A 19760-nucleotide genomic window follows, 5' to 3' on the forward strand; every position below is an offset into this window, starting at 1 on the left:
ACACACATTTGGAACTCTCCTGGGGTACCCTCACACATATTATTCCCTCATTTAGTGGATATTTTCACAAAAAAGTGAAATTTTCAAAAATCCAAAATATTGGCTGAAAACGACTAAATATCAAGGACTCATTGGGCGAATCGCTCTGGTACTGAAATCGGAACGCTCACTGTCATTTGCCCTATCTGAAAGTATGATAAACGCCGGAAAAATGACTAAGTACCAAAAAAAAATTTTTCACCTTTTTTCAGTTTTACCCCCGTGGGATGTATATTCTACCCACACACATTTGGAACTCTCCTGGGGTACCCTCACACATATTATTCCCTCATTTAGTGGATATTTTCACAAAAAAGTGAAATTTTCAAAAATCCAAAATATTGGCTGAAAACGACTAAATATCAAGGACTCATTGGGCGAATCGCTCTGGTACTGAAATCGGAATGCTCACTGACATTTCCCCTATCTGAAAGTCTGATAAACGCCGGAAAAACGACTAAGTCCAAAAAAAAATTTTTTTCAACTTTTTTCAATTTTACCCCCGTGGGATGTATATTCTACCCACACACATTTGGAACTCTCCTGGGGTACCCTCACACATATTATTCCCTCATTTAGTGGATATTTTCACAAAAAAGTGAAATTTTCAAAAATCCAAAATTTTGGCTGAAAACGACTAAATATCAAGGACTCATTGGGCGAATCGCTCTGGTACTGAAATCGGAACGCTCACTGTCATTTGCCCTATCTGAAAGTATGATAAACGCCGGAAAAATGACTAAATCCCCAAAAAATTTTTCAACTTTTTTCAATTTTACCCCCGTGGGATGTATATTCTACCCACACACATTTGGAACTCTCCTGGGGTACCCTCACACATATTATTCACTCATTTAGTGGATATTTTCACAAAAAAGTGAAATTTTCAAAAATCCAAAATATTGGCTGAAAACGACTAAATATCAAGGACTCATTGGGCGAATCGCTCTGGAACTGAAATCGGAACGCTCACTGACATTTCCCCTATCTGAAAGTCTGATAAACGGCGGAAAAATGACTAAGTCCAAAAAAAAATGTTTTCAACTTTTTTCAATTTTACCCCCGTGGGATGTATATTCTACCCACACACATTTGGAAGTCTCCTGGGGTACCTCACACATATTATTCCCTCATTTAGTGGATATTTTCACAAAAAAGTGAAATTTTCAAAAATCCAAAATATTGGCTGAAAACGACTAAATATCAAGGACTCATTGGGCGAATCACTCTGGAACTGAAATCGGAACGCTCACTGACATTTCCCCTATCTGAAAGTCTGATAAACGGCGGAAAAATGACTAAGTCCAAAAAAAAATTTTTTTCAACTTTTTTCAATTTTACCCCCGTGGGATGTATATTCTACCCACACACATTTGGAACTCTCCTGGGGTACCCTCACACATATTATTCCCTCATTTAGTGGATATTTTCACAAAAAAGTGAAATTTTCAAAAATCCAAAATATTGGCTGAAAACGACTAAATATCAAGGACTCATTGGGCGAATCGCTCTTGTACTGAAATCGGAACGCTCACTGTCATTTGCCCTATCTGAAAGTATGATAAACGCCGGAAAAATGACTAAGTACCAAAAAAATTTTTTTCACCTTTTTTCAGTTTTACCCCCGTGGGATGTATATTCTACCCACACACATTTGGAACTCTCCTGGGGTACCCTCACACATATTATTCCCTCATTTAGTGGATATTTTCACAAAAAAGTGAAATTTTCAAAAATCCAAAATATTGGCTGAAAACGACTAAATATCAAGGACTCATTGGGCGAATCGCTCTGGAACTGAAATCGGAACGCTCACTGACATTTCCCCTATCTGAAAGTCTTATAAACGGCGGAAAAATGACTAAGTCCAAAAAAAAAATTTTTTCAACTTTTTTAAATTTTACCCCCGTGGGATGTATATTCTACCCACACACATTTGGAACTCTCCTGGGGTACCCTCACACATATTATTCCCTCATTTAGTGGATATTTTCACAAAAAAGTGAAATTTTCAAAAATCCAAAATATTGGCTGAAAACGACTAAATATCAAGGACTCATTGGGCGAATCGCTCTGGTACTGAAATTGGAACGCTCACTGTCATTTGCCCTATCTGAAAGTATGATAAACGCCGGAAAAATGACTAAGTACCAAAAAAAAATGTTTCACCTTTTTTCAGTTTTACCCCCGTGGGATGTATATTCTACCCACACACATTTGGAACTCTCCTGGGGTACCCTCACACATATTATTCCCTCATTTAGTGGATATTTTCACAAAAAAGTGAAATTTTCAAAAATCCAAAATATTGGCTGAAAACGACTAAATATCAAGGACTCATTGGGCGAATCGCTCTGGTACTGAAATCGGAATGCTCACTGACATTTCCCCTATCTGAAAGTCTGATAAACGCCGGAAAAACGACTAAGTCCAAAAAAAAATTTTTTTCAACTTTTTTCAATTTTACCCCCGTGGGATGTATATTCTACCCACACACATTTGGAACTCTCCTGGGGTACCCTCACACATATTATTCCCTCATTTAGTGGATATTTTCACAAAAAAGTGAAATTTTCAAAAATCCAAAATATTGGCTGAAAACGACTAAATATCAAGGACTCATTGGGCGAATCGCTCTGGTACTGAAATCGGAACGCTCACTGTCATTTGCCCTATCTGAAAGTATGATAAACGCCGGAAAAATGACTAAGTACCAAAAAAAAATTTTTCACCTTTTTTCAGTTTTACCCCCGTGGGATGTATATTCTACCCACACACATTTGGAACTCTCCTGGGGTACCCTCACACATATTATTCCCTCATTTAGTGGATATTTTCACAAAAAAGTGAAATTTTCAAAAATCCAAAATATTGGCTGAAAACGACTAAATATCAAGGACTCATTGGGCGAATCGCTCTGGTACTGAAATCGGAATGCTCACTGACATTTCCCCTATCTGAAAGTCTGATAAACGCCGGAAAAACGACTAAGTCCAAAAAAAAATTTTTTTCAACTTTTTTCAATTTTACCCCCGTGGGATGTATATTCTACCCACACACATTTGGAACTCTCCTGGGGTACCCTCACACATATTATTCCCTCATTTAGTGGATATTTTCACAAAAAAGTGAAATTTTCAAAAATCCAAAATTTTGGCTGAAAACGACTAAATATCAAGGACTCATTGGGCGAATCGCTCTGGTACTGAAATCGGAACGCTCACTGTCATTTGCCCTATCTGAAAGTATGATAAACGCCGGAAAAATGACTAAATCCCCAAAAAATTTTTTCAACTTTTTTCAATTTTACCCCCGTGGGATGTATATTCTACCCACACACATTTGGAACTCTCCTGGGGTACCCTCACACATATTATTCACTCATTTAGTGGATATTTTCACAAAAAAGTGAAATTTTCAAAAATCCAAAATATTGGCTGAAAACGACTAAATATCAAGGACTCATTGGGCGAATCGCTCTGGAACTGAAATCGGAACGCTCACTGACATTTCCCCTATCTGAAAGTCTGATAAACGGCGGAAAAATGACTAAGTCCAAAAAAAAATGTTTTCAACTTTTTTCAATTTTACCCCCGTGGGATGTATATTCTACCCACACACATTTGGAAGTCTCCTGGGGTACCTCACACATATTATTCCCTCATTTAGTGGATATTTTCACAAAAAAGTGAAATTTTCAAAAATCCAAAATATTGGCTGAAAACGACTAAATATCAAGGACTCATTGGGCGAATCACTCTGGAACTGAAATCGGAACGCTCACTGACATTTCCCCTATCTGAAAGTCTGATAAACGGCGGAAAAATGACTAAGTCCAAAAAAAAATTTTTTTCAACTTTTTTCAATTTTACCCCCGTGGGATGTATATTCTACCCACACACATTTGGAACTCTCCTGGGGTACCCTCACACATATTATTCCCTCATTTAGTGGATATTTTCACAAAAAAGTGAAATTTTCAAAAATCCAAAATATTGGCTGAAAACGACTAAATATCAAGGACTCATTGGGCGAATCGCTCTGGTACTGAAATCGGAACGCTCACTGTCATTTGCCCTATCTGAAAGTATGATAAACGCCGGAAAAATGACTAAGTACCAAAAAAATTTTTTTCACCTTTTTTCAGTTTTACCCCCGTGGGATGTATATTCTACCCACACACATTTGGAACTCTCCTGGGGTACCCTCACACATATTATTCCCTCATTTAGTGGATATTTTCACAAAAAAGTGAAATTTTCAAAAATCCAAAATATTGGCTGAAAACGACTAAATATCAAGGACTCATTGGGCGAATCGCTCTGGAACTGAAATCGGAACGCTCACTGACATTTCCCCTATCTGAAAGTCTTATAAACGGCGGAAAAATGACTAAGTCCAAAAAAAAAATTTTTTCAACTTTTTTAAATTTTACCCCCGTGGGATGTATATTCTACCCACACACATTTGGAAATCTCCTGGGGTACCCTCACACATATTATTCCCTCATTTAGTGGATATTTTCACAAAACAGTGAAATTTTCAAAAATCCAAAATATTGGCTGAAAACGACTAAATATCAAGGACTCATTGGGAGAATCGCTCTGGAAATGAAATCGGAACGCTCACTGACATTTCCCCTATCTGAAAGTCTGATAAACGGCGGAATAATGACTAAGACCAAAAAAAAATTTTTTTCAACTTTTTTCAATTTTACCCCCGTGGGATGTATATTCTACCCACACACATTTGGAACTCTCCTGGGGTACCCTCACACATATTATTCCCTCATTTAGTGGATATTTTCACAAAAAAGTGAAATTTTCAAAAATCCAAAATATTGGCTGAAAACGACTAAATATCAAGGACTCATTGGGCGAATCGCTCTGGTACTGAAATTGGAACGCTCACTGTCATTTGCCCTATCTGAAAGTATGATAAACGCCGGAAAAATGACTAAGTACCAAAAAAAAATTTTTCACCTTTTTTCAGTTTTACCCCCGTGGGATGTATATTCTACCCACACACATTTGGAACTCTCCTGGGGTACCCTCACACATATTATTCCCTCATTTAGTGGATATTTTCACAAAAAAGTGAAATTTTCAAAAATCCAAAATATTGGCTGAAAACGACTAAATATCAAGGACTCATTGGGCGAATCGCTCTGGTACTGAAATCGGAACGCTCACTGTCATTTGCCCTATCTGAAAGTATGATAAACGCCGGAAAAATGACTAAGTACCAAAAAAAAATTTTTCACCTTTTTTCAGTTTTACCCCCGTGGGATGTATATTCTACCCACACACATTTGGAACTCTCCTGGGGTACCCTCACACATATTATTCCCTCATTTAGTGGATATTTTCACAAAAAAGTGAAATTTTCAAAAATCCAAAATATTGGCTGAAAACGACTAAATATCAAGGACTCATTGGGCGAATCGCTCTGGTACTGAAATCGGAATGCTCACTGACATTTCCCCTATCTGAAAGTCTGATAAACGCCGGAAAAACGACTAAGTCCAAAAAAAAATTTTTTTCAACTTTTTTCAATTTTACCCCCGTGGGATGTATATTCTACCCACACACATTTGGAACTCTCCTGGGGTACCCTCACACATATTATTCCCTCATTTAGTGGATATTTTCACAAAAAAGTGAAATTTTCAAAAATCCAAAATATTGGCTGAAAACGACTAAATATCAAGGACTCATTGGTCGAATCGCTCTGGTACTGAAATCGGAACGCTCACTGTCATTTGCCCTATCTGAAAGTATGATAAACGCCGGAAAAATGACTAAGTCCCAAAAAAATTTTTTTCACCTTTTTTCAATTTTACCCCCGTGGGATGTATATTCTACCCACACACATTTGGAACTCTCCTGGGGTACCCTCACACATATTATTCCCTAATTTAGTGGATATTTTCACAAAAAAAGTGAAATTTTCAAAAATCCAGAAAATTAGCTGAAAACGACTAAATATCAAGGACTCATTGGGAGAATCACTCTGGAACTGAAATCGGAACGCTCACTGACATTTCCCTTATCTGAAAGTCTGATAAACGCCGGAAAAATGACTAAGTCCAAAAAAAAATGTTTTCAACTTTTTTCAATTTTACCCCCGTGGGATGTATATTCTACCCACACACATTTGGAACTCTCCTGGGGTACCCTCACACATATTATTCCCTCATTTAGTGGATATTTTCACAAAAAAGTGAAATTTTCAAAAATCCAAAATATTGGCTGAAAACGACTAAATATCAAGGACTCATTGGGCGAATCGCTCTGGTACTGAAATGGGAACGCTCACTGTCATTTGCCCTATCTGAAAGTATGATAAACGCCGGAAAAATGACTAAATCCAAAAAAAATGTTTTCAACTTTTTTCAATTTTACCCCCGTGGGATGTATATTCTACCCACACACATTCTGAACTCTCCTGGGGTACCCTCACACATATTATTCCCTCATTTAGTGGATATTTTCACAAAAAAGTGAAATTTTCAAAAATCCAAAATATTGGCTGAAAACGACTAAATATCAAGGACTCATTGGGCGAATCGCTCTGGTACTGAAATCGGAACGCTCACTGTCATTTGCCCTATCTGAAAGTATTATAAACGCCGGAAAAATGACTAAGTCCCAAAAAAAAATTTTTCACCTTTTTTCAATTTTACCCACGTGGGTTATAAATTCTACCCACACACATTTGGAACTCTCCTCGGGTACCCTCACACATATTATTCCCTAATTTAGTGGATATTTTCACAAAAAAAGTGAAATTTTCAAAAATCCAGAAAATTGGCTGAAAATGAATAAATATCAAGGACTCATTGGGAGAATCGCTCTGGAACTGAAATCGGAACGCTCACTGACATTTCCCTTATCTGAAAGTCTGATAAATGCCGGAAAAATGACTAAGTCCAAAAAAAAATGTTTTCAACTTTTTTCAATTTTACCCCAGTGGGATGTATATTCTATCCACACACATTTGGAACTCTCCTGGGGTACCCTCACACATATTATTCCCTCATTTAGTGGATATTTTCACAAAAAAGTGAAATTTTCAAAAATCCAAAATATTGGCTGAAAACGACTAAATATCAAGGACTCATTGGGCGAATCGCTCTGGTACTGAAATCGGAACGCTCACTGTCATTTGCCCTATCTGAAAGTATGATAAACGCCGGAAAAATGACTAAGTACCAAAAAAAAATTTTTCACCTTTTTTCAGTTTTACCCCCGTGGGATGTATATTCTACCCACACACATTTGGAACTCTCCTGGGGTACCCTCACACATATTATTCCCTCATTTAGTGGATATTTTCACAAAAAAGTGAAATTTTCAAAAATCCAAAATATTGGCTGAAAACGACTAAATATCAAGGACTCATTGGGCGAATCGCTCTGGTACTGAAATCGGAATGCTCACTGACATTTCCCCTATCTGAAAGTCTGATAAACGCCGGAAAAACGACTAAGTCCAAAAAAAAATTTTTTTCAACTTTTTTCAATTTTACCCCCGTGGGATGTATATTCTACCCACACACATTTGGAACTCTCCTGGGGTACCCTCACACATATTATTCCCTCATTTAGTGGATATTTTCACAAAAAAGTGAAATTTTCAAAAATCCAAAATATTGGCTGAAAACGACTAAATATCAAGGACTCATTGGTCGAATCGCTCTGGTACTGAAATCGGAACGCTCACTGTCATTTGCCCTATCTGAAAGTATGATAAACGCCGGAAAAATGACTAAGTCCCAAAAAAATTTTTTTCACCTTTTTTCAATTTTACCCCCGTGGGATGTATATTCTACCCACACACATTTGGAACTCTCCTGGGGTACCCTCACACATATTATTCCCTAATTTAGTGGATATTTTCACAAAAAAAGTGAAATTTTCAAAAATCCAGAAAATTGGCTGAAAATGAATAAATATCAAGGACTCATTGGGAGAATCGCTCTGGAACTGAAATCGGAACGCTCACTGACATTTCCCTTATCTGAAAGTCTGATAAATGCCGGAAAAATGACTAAGTCCAAAAAAAAATGTTTTCAACTTTTTTCAATTTTACCCCAGTGGGATGTATATTCTATCCACACACATTTGGAAGTCTCCTGGGGTACCCTCACACATATTATTCCCTCATTTAGTGGATATTTTCACAAAAAAGTGAAATTTTCAAAAATTCAAAATATTGGCTGAAAACGACTAAATATCAAGGACTCATTGGGCGAATCGCTCTGGTACTGAAATCGGAACGCTCACTGTCATTTTCCCTATCTGAAAGTATGATAAACGGCGGAAAAATGACTAAATCCAAAAAAAATGTTTTCAACTTTTTTCAATTTTACCCCCGTGGGATGTATATTCTACCCACACACATTTTGAACTCTCCTGGGGTACCCTCACACATATTATTCCCTCATTTAGTGGATATTTTCACAAAAAAGTGAAATTTTCAAAAATCCAAAATATTGGCTGAAAACGACTAAATATCAAGGACTCATTGGGCGAATCGCTCTGGAACTGAAATCGGAATGCTCACTGACATTTCCCTTATCTGAAAGTCTGATAAACGCCGCAAAAATGACTAAGTCCAAAAAAAAATGTTTTCAACTTTTTTCAATTTTACCCCCGTGGGATGTATATTCTTCCCACACACATTTGGAACTCTCCTGGGGTACCCTCACACATATTATTCCCTCATTTAGTGGATATTTTCACAAAAAAGTGAAATTTTCAAAAATCCAAAATATTGGCTGAAAACGACTAAATATCAAGGACTCATTGGGAGAATCGCTCTGGAAGTGAAATCGGAACGCTCACTGACATTTCCCTTATCTGAAAGTCTGATAAACGCCGGAAAAATGACTAAGTCCAAAAAAAAATGTTTTAAACTTTTTTCAATTTTACCCCCGTGGGATGTGTATTCTACCCACACACATTTGGAACTCTCCTGGGGTACCCTCACACATATTATTCCCTCATTTAGAGGATATTTTCACAAAAAAGTGAAATTTTCAAAAATCCAAAATATTGGCTGAAAACGACTAAATATCAAGGACTCATTGGGCGAATCGCTCTGGTAATGAAATCGGAACGCTCACTGTCATTTGCCCTAGCTGAAAGTATGATAAACGCCGGAAAAATGACTAAATCCAAAAAAAATGTTTTCAACTTTTTCAATTTTACCCCCGTGGGATGTATATTCTACCCACAAACATTTGGAACTCTCCTGGGGTACCCTCACACATATTATTCCCTCATTTAGTGGATATTTTCACAAAAAAGTGAAATTTTCAAAAATCCAAAATATTGGCTGAAAACGACTAAATATCAAGGACTCATTGGGCGAATCGCTCTGGAACTGAAATCGGAATGCTCACTGTCATTTGCCCTATCTGAAAGTATGATAAACGCCGGAAAAATGACTAAGTCCCAAAAAAAATTTTTTCACCTTTTTTCAATTTTACCCACGTGGGATATATATTCTACCCACACACATTTGGAACTCTCCTCGGGTACCCTCACACATATTATTCCCTAATTTAGTGGATATTTTCACAAAAAAAGTGAAATTTTCAAAAATCCAGAAAATTGGCTGAAAATGAATAAATATCAAGGACTCATTGGGAGAATCGCTCTGGAAGTGAAATCGGAACGCTCACTGACATTTCCCTTATCTGAAAGTCTGATAAACGCCGGAAAAATGACTAAGTCCAAAAAAAAATTTTTTCAACTTTTTTCAATTTTACCCCCGTGGGATGTATATTCTACCCACACACATTTGGAACTCTCCTGGGGTACCCTCACACATATTATTCCCTCATTTAGAGGATATTTTCACAAAAAAGTGAAATTTTCAAAAATCCAAAATATTGGCTGAAAACGACTAAATATCAAGGACTTATTGGGCGAATAGCTCTGGTCCTGAAATCGGAACGCTCAATGTCATTTGACCTATCTGAAAGTATGATAAACGTCGGAAAAATGACTAAGTCCAAAAAAAAATGTTTTCAACTTTTTTCAATTTTACCCCCGTGGAATGTATATTCTACCCACACACATTTGGAACTCTCCTGGGGTACCCTCACACATATTATTCCCTAATTTAGTGAATATTTTCACAAAAAAAGTGAAATTTTCAAAAATCCAGAAAATTGGCTGAAAACGACTAAATATCAAGGACTCATTGGGAGAATCGCTCTGGAACTGAAATCGGAACGCTCACTGACATTTCCCTTATCTGAAAGTTTGATAAACGCCGGAAAAATGACTAAGTCCAAAAAAAAATGTTTTCAACTTTTTTCAATTTTACCCCCGTGGGATGTATATTCTACCCACACACATTTGGAACTCTCCTGGGGTACCCTCACACATATTATTCCCTCATTTAGAGGATATTTTCACAAAAAAGTGAAATTTTCAAAAATCCAAAATATTGGCTGAAAACGACTAAATATCAAGGACTCATTGGGCGAATCGCTCTGGTACTGAAATCGGAACGCTCACTGTCATTTGCCCTATCTGAAAGTATTATAAACGCCGGAAAAATGACTAAGTCCCAAAAAAAATTTTTTCACCTTTTTTCAATTTTACCCACGTGGGATATATATTTTACCCACACACATTTGGAACTCTCGTGGGGTACCCTCACACATATTATTCCCTAATTTAGTGGATATTTTCACAAAAAAAGTGAAATTTTCAAAAATCCAAAATATTGGCTGAAAACGACTAAATATCAAGGACTCATTGGGCGAATCGCTCTGGAACTGAAATCGGAACGCTCACTGACATTTCCCTTATCTGAAAGTCTGATAAACGCCGGAAAAATGACTAAGTCCAAAAAAAAATGTTTTCAACTTTTTTCAATTTTACCCCCGTGGGATGTATATTCTACCAACACACATTTGGAACTCTCCTGGGGTACCCTCACACATATTATTCCCTCATTTAGTGGATATTTTCACAAAAAAGTGAAATTTTCAAAAATCCAAAATATTGGCTGGAAACGACGAAATATCAAGGACTCATTGGGCGAATAGCTCTGGTACTGAAATCGGAACGCTCACTGTCATTTGACCTATCTGAAAGTATGATAAACGTCGGAAAAATGACTAAGTCCATAAAAAATTTTTTTCACCTTTTTTCAATTTTACCCCCGTGGGATGTATATTCTACCCACACACATTTGGAACTCTCCTGGGGTACCCTCACACATATTATTCCCTAATTCAGTGGATATTTTCACAAAAAAAGGGAAATTTTCAAAAATCCAGAAAATTGGCTGAAAACGACTAAATATCAAGGACTCATTGGGCGAATCGCTCTGGAACTGAAATCGGAACGCTCACTGACATTTCCCCTATCTGAAAGTCTGATAAATGCCGGAAAAATGACTAAGTCCAATAAAAAATTTTTTTCAACTTTTTTCTATTTTACCACCGTGGAATGTATATTCTACCCACACACATTTGGAACTCTCCTGGGGTACCCTCACACATATTATTCCCTCATTTAGAGGATATTTTCACAAAAAAGTGAAATTTTCAAAAATCCAAAATATTGGCTGAAAACGACTAAATATCAAGGACTCATTGGGCGAATCGCTCTGGTACTGAAATCGGAACGCTCACTGTCATTTGCCCTATCTGAAAGTATTATAAACGCCGGAAAAATGACTAAGTCCCAAAAAAAATTTTTTCACCTTTTTTCAATTTTACCCACGTGGGATATATATGTTACCCACACACATTTGGAACTCTCGTGGGGTACCCTCACACATATTATTCCCTAATTTAGTGGATATTTTCACAAAAAAAGTGAAATTTTCAAAAATCCAAAATATTGGCTGAAAACGACTAAATATCAAGGACTCATTGGGCGAATCGCTCTGGAACTGAAATCGGAACGCTCACTGACATTTCCCTTATCTGAAAGTCTGATAAACGCCGGAAAAATGACTAAGTCCAAAAAAAAATGTTTTCAACTTTTTTCAATTTTACCCCCGTGGGATGTATATTCTACCCACACACATTTGGAACTCTCCTGGGGTACCCTCACACATATTATTCCCTCATTTAGTGGATATTTTCACAAAAAAGTGAAATTTTCAAAAATCCAAAATATTGGCTGAAAACGACGAAATATCAAGGACTCATTGGGCGAATCGCTCTGGTACTGTAATCGGAATGCTCACTGTCATTTGCCCTATCTGAAAGTATTATAAACGCCGGAAAAATGACTAAGTCCCAAAAAAAAATTTTTCACCTTTTTTCAATTTTACCCACGTGGGATATATATTCTACCCACACACATTTGGAACTCTCCTCGGGTACCCTCACACATATTATTCCCTAATTTAGTGGATATTTTCACAAAAAAAGTGAAATTTTCAAAAATCCAGATAATTGGCTGAATACGTCTAAATATCAAGGACTCATTGGGAGAATCGCTCTGGAACTGAAATCGGAACGCTCACTGACATTTCCCTTATCTGAAAGTCTGATAAACGCCGGAAAAATGACTAAGTCCAAAAAAAAATGTTTTCAACTTTTTTCAATTTTACCCCCGTGGGATGTATATTCTACCCACACACATTTGGAACTCTCCTGGGGTACCCTCACACATATTATTCCCTCATTTAGTGGATATTTTCACAAAAAAATGAAATTTTCAAAAATCCAAAATATTGTCTGAAAACGACTAAATATCAAGGACTCATTGGGCGAATAGCTCTGGTACTGAAATCGGAACGCTCACTGTCATTTGACCTATCTGAAAGTATGATAAACGTCGGAAAAATGACTAAGTCCAAAAAAAAATGTTTTCAACTTTTTTCAATTTTACCCCGTGGAATGTATATTCTACCCACACACATTTGGAACTCTCCTGGGGTACCCTCACACATATTATTCCCTAATTTAGTGGATATTTTCACAAAAAAAGTGAAATTTTCAAAAATCCAGAAAATTGGCTGAAAACGACTAAATATCAAGGACTCATTGGGAGAATCGCTCTGGAACTGAAATCAGAACGCTCACTGACATTTCCCTTATCTGAAAGTCTGATAAACGCCGGAAAAATGACTAAGTCCAAAAAAAAATGTTTTCAACTTTTTTCAATTTTACCCCCGTGGGATGTATATTCTACCCACACACATTTGGAACTCTCCTGGGGTACCCTCACACATATTATTCCCTCATTTAGAGGATATTTTCACAAAAAAGTGAAATTTTCAAAAATCCAAAATATTGGCTGAAAACGACTAAATATCAAGGACTCATTGGGCGAATCGCTCTGGTACTGAAATCGGAACGCTCACTTTCATTTGACCTATCTGAAAATATGATAAACGCCGGAAAAATGACTAAGTCCATAAAAAATTTTTTTCACCTTTTTTCAATTTTACCCCCGTGGGATGTATATTCTACCCACACACATTTGGAACTCTCCTGGGGTACCCTCACACATATTATTCCCTAATTCAGTGGATATTTTCACAAAAAAAGTGAAATTTTCAAAAATCCAGAAAATTGGCTGAAAACGACTAAATATCAAGGACTCATTGGGCGAATCGCTCTGGAACTGAAATCGGAACGCTCACTGACATTTCCCCTATCTGAAAGTCTGATAAATGCCGGAAAAATGACTAAGTCCAATAAAAAAATTTTTTCAACTTTTTTCTATTTTACCACCGTGGAATGTATATTCTACCCACACACATTTGGAACTCTCCTGGGGTACCCTCACATATATTATTCCCTCATTTAGAGGATATTTTCACAAAAAAGTGAAATTTTCAAAAATCCAAAATATTGGCTGAAAACGACTAAATATCAAGGACTCATTGGGCGAATCGCTCTGGTACTGAAATCGGAACGCTCACTGTCATTTGCCCTATCTGAAAGTATTATAAACGCCGGAAAAATGACTAAGTCCCAAAAAAAATTTTTTCACCTTTTTTCAATTTTACCCACGTGGGATATATATTTTACCCACACACATTTGGAACTCTCGTGGGGTACCCTCACACATATTATTCCCTAATTTAGTGGATATTTTCACAAAAAAAGTGAAATTTTCAAAAATCCAAAATATTGGCTGAAAACGACTAAATATCAAGGACTCATTGGGCGAATCGCTCTGGAACTGAAATCGGAACGCTCACTGACATTTCCCTTATCTGAAAGTCTGATAAACGCCGGAAAAATGACTAAGTCCAAAAAAAAGTGTTTTCAACTTTTTTCAATTTTACCCCCGTGGGATGTATATTCTACCCACACACATTTGGAACTCTCCTGGGGTACCCTCACACATATTATTCCCTCATTTAGTGGATATTTTCACAAAAAAGTGAAATTTTCAAAAATCCAAAATATTGGCTGAAAACGACGAAATATCAAGGACTCATTGGGCGAATCGCTCTGGTACTGTAATCGGAATGCTCACTGTCATTTGCCCTATCTGAAAGTATTATAAACGCCGGAAAAATGACTAAGTCCCAAAAAAAAATTTTTCACCTTTTTTCAATTTTACCCACGTGGGATATATATTCTACCCACACACATTTGGAACTCTCCTCGGGTACCCTCACACATATTATTCCCTAATTTAGTGGATATTTTCACAAAAAAAGTGAAATTTTCAAAAATCCAGATAATTGGCTGAATACGTCTAAATATCAAGGACTCATTGGGAGAATCGCTCTGGAACTGAAATCGGAACGCTCACTGACATTTCCCTTATCTGAAAGTCTGATAAACGCCGGAAAAATGACTAAGTCCAAAAAAAAATGTTTTCAACTTTTTTCAATTTTACCCCCGTGGGATGTATATTCTACCCACACACATTTGGAACTCTCCTGGGGTACCCTCACACATATTATTCCCTCATTTAGTGGATATTTTCACAAAAAAATGAAATTTTCAAAAATCCAAAATATTGTCTGAAAACGACTAAATATCAAGGACTCATTGGGCGAATAGCTCTGGTACTGAAATCGCAACGCTCACTGTCATTTGACCTATCTGAAAGTATGATAAACGTCGAAAAAATGACTAAGTCCAAAAAAAAATGTTTTCAACTTTTTTCAATTTTACCCCGTGGAATGTATATTCTACCCACACACATTTGGAACTCTCCTGGGGTACCCTCACACATATTATTCCCTCATTTAGTGGATATTTTCACAAAAAAGTGACATTTTCAAAAATCCAAAATATTGGCTGAAAATGACTAATTATCAAGGACTCATTGGGCGAATCGCTCTGGAACTGAAATCGGAATGCTCACTGACATTTCCCTTATCTGAAAGTCTGATAAACGCCGGAAAAATGACTAAGTCCAAAAAAAATTTTTTTCAACTTTTTTCAATTTTACCCACTTGGGATATATATTCTACCCACACACATTTGGAACTCTCCTGGGGTACCCTCACACATATTATTCCCTAATTTAGTGGATATTTGCACAAAAAAGTGAAATTTTCAAAAATCCAGATAATTGGCTGAAAACGACTAAATATCAAGGACTCATTGGGCGAATCGCTCTGGCATTGAATCGGAACGCTCACTGTCATTTGCCCTATCTGAAAGTATTATAAACACCGGAAAAATGACTAAGTCCCAAAAAAAAATGTTTCACCTTTTTTCAATTTTACCCACGTGGGATATATATTCTACCCACACACATTTGGAACTCTCGTGGGGTACCCTCACACATATTATTCCCTAATTTAGTGGATATTTTCACAAAAAAATTGAAATTTTCAAAAATTCAAAATATTGGCTGAAAACGACTAAATATCAAGGACTCATTGGGCGAATCGCTCTGGAACTGAAATCGCAACACTCACTGACATTTCCCCTATCTGAAAGTCTGATAAACGCCCGAAAAATGACTAAGTCCAAAAAAAAATGTTTTCAACTTTTTTCAATTTTATCCCCGTGGGATGTATATTCTACCCACACACATTTGGAACTCTCCTGGGGTACCCTCACACATAGTATTCCCTCATTTAGTGGATATTTTCACAAAAAAGTGAAATTTTCAAAAATCCAAAATATTGGCTGAAAACGACTAAATATCAAGGACTCATTGGGCGAATCGCTCTGGTACTGAAATCGGAACGCTCACTGTCATTTGCCCTATCTGAAAGTATTATAAACGCAGGAAAAATGACTAAGTCCCAAAAAAAATTTTTTCACCTTTTTTCAATTTTACCCACGTGGGATATATATTCTACCCACACACATTTGGAACTCTCCTGGGGTACCCTCACACATATTATTCCCTAATTTAGTGGATATTTTCACAAAAAAAGTGAAATTTTCAAAAATCCAGAAAATTGGCTGAAAATGAATAAATATCAAGGACTCATTGGGAGAATCGCTCTGGAACTGAAATCTGAACGCTCACTGAAATTTCCCTTATCTGAAAGTCTGATTAACGCCGGAAAAATGACTAAGTCCAAAAAAAAATGTTTTCAACTTTTTTCAATTTTACCCCCGTGGGATGTATATTCTACCCACACACATTTGGAACTCTCCTGGGGTACCCTCACACATATTATTCCCTCATTTAGAGGATATTTTCACAAAAAAGTGAAATTTTCAAAAATCCAAAATATTGGCTGAAAACGACTAAATATCAAGGACTCATTGGGCGAATCGCTCTGGTACTGAAATCGGAACACTCACTGTCATTTGCCCGATCTGAAAGTATGATAAACGCCGGAAAAATGACTAAATCCAAAAAAAATGTTTTCAACTTTTTTCAATTTTACCCCCGTGGGATGTATATTCTACCCACACACATTTGGAACTCTCCTGGGGTACCCTCACACATATTATTCCCTCATTTAGTGGATATTTTCACAAAAAAGTGAAATTTTCAAAAATCCAAAATATTGGCTGAAAACGACTAAATATCAAGGACTCATTGGGCAAATCGCTCTGGAACTGAAATCGGAACGCTCACTGACATTTCCCCTATCTGAAAGTCTGATAAACGGCGGAAAAATGACTAAGTCCAAAAAAAAAATTTTTTCAACTTTTTTCAATTTTACCCCCGTGGGATGTATATTCTACCCACACACATTTGGAACTCTCCTGGGGTACCCTCACACATATTATTCCCTCATTTAGTGGATATTTTCACAAAAAAGTGAAATTTTCAAAAATCCAGAAAATTGGCTGAAAACGACTAAATATCAAGGACTCATTGGGAGAATCGCTCTGGAACTGAAATCGGAACGCTCACTGACATTTCCCTTATCTGAAAGTCTGATAAACGCCGGAAAAATGACTAAGTCCAAAAAAAAATGTTTTCAACTTTTTTCAATTTTACCCCCGTGGGATGTATATTCTACCCACACACATTTGGAACTCTCCTGGGGTACCCTCACACATATTATTCCCTCATTTAGTGGATATTTTCACAAAAAAGTGAAATTTTCAAAAATCCAAAATATTGGCTGAAAACGACTAAATATCAAGGACTCATTGGGCGAATAGCTCTGGTACTGAAATCGGAACGCTCACTGTCATTTGACCTATCTGAAAGTATGATAAACGTCGAAAAAATGACTAAGTCCAAAAAAAAATGTTTTCAACTTTTTTCAATTTTACCCCGTGGAATGTATATTCTACCCACACACATTTGGAACTCTCCTGGGGTACCCTCACACATATTATTCCCTCATTTAGTGGATATTTTCACAAAAAAGTGACATTTTCAAAAATCCAAAATATTGGCTGAAAATGACTAATTATCAAGGACTCATTGGGCGAATCGCTCTGGAACTGAAATCGGAATGCTCACTGACATTTCCCTTATCTGAAAGTCTGATAAACGCCGGAAAAATGACTAAGTCCAAAAAAAATTTTTTTCAACTTTTTTCAATTTTACCCACTTGGGATATATATTCTACCCACACACATTTGGAACTCTCCTGGGGTACCCTCACACATATTATTCCCTAATTTAGTGGATATTTGCACAAAAAAGTGAAATTTTCAAAAATCCAGATAATTGGCTGAAAACGACTAAATATCAAGGACTCATTGGGCGAATCGCTCTGGCATTGAATCGGAACGCTCACTGTCATTTGCCCTATCTGAAAGTATTATAAACACCGGAAAAATGACTAAGTCCCAAAAAAAAATGTTTCACCTTTTTTCAATTTTACCCACGTGGGATATATATTCTACCCACACACATTTGGAACTCTCGTGGGGTACCCTCACACATATTATTCCCTAATTTAGTGGATATTTTCACAAAAAAATTGAAATTTTCAAAAATTCAAAATATTGGCTGAAAACGACTAAATATCAAGGACTCATTGGGCGAATCGCTCTGGAACTGAAATCGCAACACTCACTGACATTTCCCCTATCTGAAAGTCTGATAAACGCCCGAAAAATGACTAAGTCCAAAAAAAAATGTTTTCAACTTTTTTCAATTTTATCCCCGTGGGATGTATATTCTACCCACACACATTTGGAACTCTCCTGGGGTACCCTCACACATAGTATTCCCTCATTTAGTGGATATTTTCACAAAAAAGTGAAATTTTCAAAAATCCAAAATATTGGCTGAAAACGACTAAATATCAAGGACTCATTGGGCGAATCGCTCTGGTACTGAAATCGGAACGCTCACTGTCATTTGCCCTATCTGAAAGTATTATAAACGCAGGAAAAATGACTAAGTCCCAAAAAAAATTTTTTCACCTTTTTTCAATTTTACCCACGTGGGATATATATTCTACCCACACACATTTGGAACTCTCCTGGGGTACCCTCACACATATTATTCCCTAATTTAGTGGATATTTTCACAAAAAAAGTGAAATTTTCAAAAATCCAGAAAATTGGCTGAAAATGAATAAATATCAAGGACTCATTGGGAGAATCGCTCTGGAACTGAAATCTGAACGCTCACTGAAATTTCCCTTATCTGAAAGTCTGATTAACGCCGGAAAAATGACTAAGTCCAAAAAAAAATGTTTTCAACTTTTTTCAATTTTACCCCCGTGGGATGTATATTCTACCCACACACATTTGGAACTCTCCTGGGGTACCCTCACACATATTATTCCCTCATTTAGAGGATATTTTCACAAAAAAGTGAAATTTTCAAAAATCCAAAATATTGGCTGAAAACGACTAAATATCAAGGACTCATTGGGCGAATCGCTCTGGTACTGAAATCGGAACACTCACTGTCATTTGCCCGATCTGAAAGTATGATAAACGCCGGAAAAATGACTAAATCCAAAAAAAATGTTTTCAACTTTTTTCAATTTTACCCCCGTGGGATGTATATTCTACCCACACACATTTGGAACTCTCCTGGGGTACCCTCACACATATTATTCCCTCATTTAGTGGATATTTTCACAAAAAAGTGAAATTTTCAAAAATCCAAAATATTGGCTGAAAACGACTAAATATCAAGGACTCATTGGGCAAATCGCTCTGGAACTGAAATCGGAACGCTCACTGACATTTCCCCTATCTGAAAGTCTGATAAACGGCGGAAAAATGACTAAGTCCAAAAAAAAAATTTTTTCAACTTTTTTCAATTTTACCCCCGTGGGATGTATATTCTACCCACACACATTTGGAACTCTCCTGGGGTACCCTCACACATATTATTCCCTCATTTAGTGGATATTTTCACAAAAAAG

Source organism: Phyllobates terribilis, unplaced genomic scaffold (assembly GCF_046119375.1).
Source record: "Phyllobates terribilis strain yellow unplaced genomic scaffold, ASM4611937v1 Scaffold_9__5_contigs__length_417890890, whole genome shotgun sequence".
Taxonomy (NCBI): Eukaryota; Metazoa; Chordata; class Amphibia; order Anura; family Dendrobatidae; genus Phyllobates; species Phyllobates terribilis.